This window comes from Harpia harpyja, chromosome 5, assembly GCF_026419915.1.
Source record: "Harpia harpyja isolate bHarHar1 chromosome 5, bHarHar1 primary haplotype, whole genome shotgun sequence".
Lineage (NCBI taxonomy): Eukaryota > Metazoa > Chordata > Aves > Accipitriformes > Accipitridae > Harpia > Harpia harpyja.
In genome coordinates this window covers 36,304,188-36,306,627 of record NC_068944.1, presented here as the reverse complement: position 1 = coordinate 36,306,627, position 2,440 = coordinate 36,304,188, and the positions used below count along the sequence as shown (strand labels likewise).

General features: G+C 40.0%; 1 non-coding gene across 1 annotated transcript; it reads right to left on the bottom strand.

Annotated features, from left to right (window-relative positions):
- Window positions 1-1,706: 1,706 nt before the first annotated feature.
- LOC128142538 (U6 spliceosomal RNA) lies at window positions 1,707-1,811 on the bottom strand. Its single transcript, XR_008235449.1, has one exon. It is a non-coding gene; the product is annotated as a U6 spliceosomal RNA (small nuclear RNA).
- Window positions 1,812-2,440: the final 629 nt, after the last annotated feature.

Here is a 2,440-nt window from a genome sequence, read left to right as displayed (position 1 = left end):
GTCACAATGAGCTATGCAGAATGGATCTGCACATCAGTGAATAGGTATAGCTATATGCACTTCAGCAGGTGCAAACAAGCTAGATCTGCCCACAGAGAGATGTGGAAGCTCTAGGTGACCACCTGTAGATACCAGGTAACCGAGCCAAGAAAGGTGTGGCCTTGCTAGTGTGGTGCAAAGTGAAGCTAATAATCTGTCTCTCAACAAAAGATATTTACTGGTATTATGAAAATATTACAAGTTTATATATGGTGTATTTGGAATACCTTGTGAAGTTTAATTCCTCTTCCCAAGCATGGACCAAATAACACAAAGGAAACTTTTGTTATATCTCCAATATCATCAACAGTCAACTGTTAGGAAAAGAAAGAAAAAAAAATTAACTATACCTTGTATGTAACAATTTGGATGACATACTTTACGCCCATGTAAAAAGATAAATAAAATAGGTAAAAATATCAAAGACATTAATGTTAGGGTGAGGAAGTCCCATTAGGATTGCAAGTTAATTTGGACTCACATTTGTATCATAATTTACATTTATTTTTAACTGGGAGAATTGGCTGCAGAGCCTAGGCCAACATATGAAAAGCAAGGAAATCCATGACTGATTCTGTATTTCCAAGCTGAATTCATATTACTATTCTTTTCACTTTCCTATTTACTGCCTCTCCATCACATCTTTCTTCTCAAGCTTGAACTGGAATTTTGAACTCAAGATGATTTCTAGACATGGCTATTGGTTCTGTTCTCAGTTATTCTAGTGCTCAGAAGAAAGGATGGCTGGTTTCCATAAGTCATATCACACACTGCTGCTTGTGGCTTTTTATCTTGCAGCAGTTAAGCAAGTGATGTTTATATTGCCTTTTTGCAAAAGAGAGGCAATGACTTTTTTCTACGTTTAAGAATAAAAATCTTTCAAAAGGCGTGACCCAGGTTCACACACCTGTCCAGAAGCTGCCATTAACTTCATGTGCAAACTACAGAATTGATATTTGCCTAGGCCCAAGCTGATTGTAGAGAGACACAGGTTTGAGAAGTAGAACGTAAAGGAAGTATGGAATAGTTTCATTATTTATTGTCCAACTGTTAAGGCCTACTAGTCTTAATACAAAGTTAATGAGGTTTTTCATGTCAAAGTTGGCATTTGCTCAAGAGAGATTTCCTAAGCAATATGTAGTAGCCCACATGTGAGAAGTTTTCCAAGTGCTGTTTATTTAAGACATAGACGTATAAACATTAACTCAAAAAATCAAAACCAATAAAAAAATCATTCCACACAACTTCACATGTTGGCTGCAATTCTTACTTTACTGAAACTATTTGGTAAGATTTGTGTGAAATAAAAAAAAGAAACTGACCAAAAATGGATTGTCATTCAGATTCTGAACTTCTTGTGCAGGGGATTTCCCTCTTCTTCCAAATACAACAACTTTAATATCAGGAACATCTTTTGGTACTGGTATGCAGTGCACCCATGTTTGCCATCGTCCTCTGCTTTTAGTATCAAAATTTTTTGTGAGAAGAGATGTCACAGAAGTTTCTGCAATGCAAACACATATTCAGAGCTCGTGTCCAAGTTGTAAGGCAGTATAAACCAAAAGGTACAAGATTACACTGCCTGGTAGTGCTGGATCTAGCACAGTCAAGACAGGCAACAAAGCCACAAAACTCTCATTACTCATTTTAGCCCTGTGGAGGTGTAGAAAACCAGGCCAGCTCCTTCATGAATCCATGTCACACTCACACAGGGGCCATGCCTATCTTCTCTGTATTGTCCCAAGGACAGGATACGTGCTGCCAGAGGAGACTATTTCAATACTGCCATTTCCATCTTTTCCATCCCAGGCATAATTTCTTCCTCCTTGTTTACAGAAAGCATGATTCACCTTGCTCCAGGCCCCTGCCCCTCACCATTGGGTGACCATCTGTTGTGGTTTAACCCCAGCCAGTAACTAAGCACCACGCAGCCACTCATTCAGTTCCCCCCCACCCAGTGTGGTGGGGGAGAAAATCAGGAAAAGAAGTACAACTCGTGGGTTGAGATAAGAATGGTTTAATAGAACAGAAAAGAAGAAACTAATAATGATAATGATAACACTAATAAAGTGACAGCAGTAATGATAAAAGGATTGGAATATACAAATGATGCGCAGTGCAATTGCTCACCACCCACCGACCAAGGCCCAGTTAATCCCCGAGCGGTGATCCCCCCGCCCCCACTCCCCCCAGTTTATATACTGGGCATGACATCACATGGTATGGAATACCCCGTTGGCCACTTTGGGTCAGCTGCCCCGGCTGTGTCCTGTGCCAACTTCTTGTGCCCCTCCAGCTTTCTCGCTGGCTGGGCATAAGAAGCTGAAAAATCCTTGACTTTAGACTAAACATTACTTAGCAACAACTGAAAACATCAGTGTGTTATCAACATTCTTCTCAT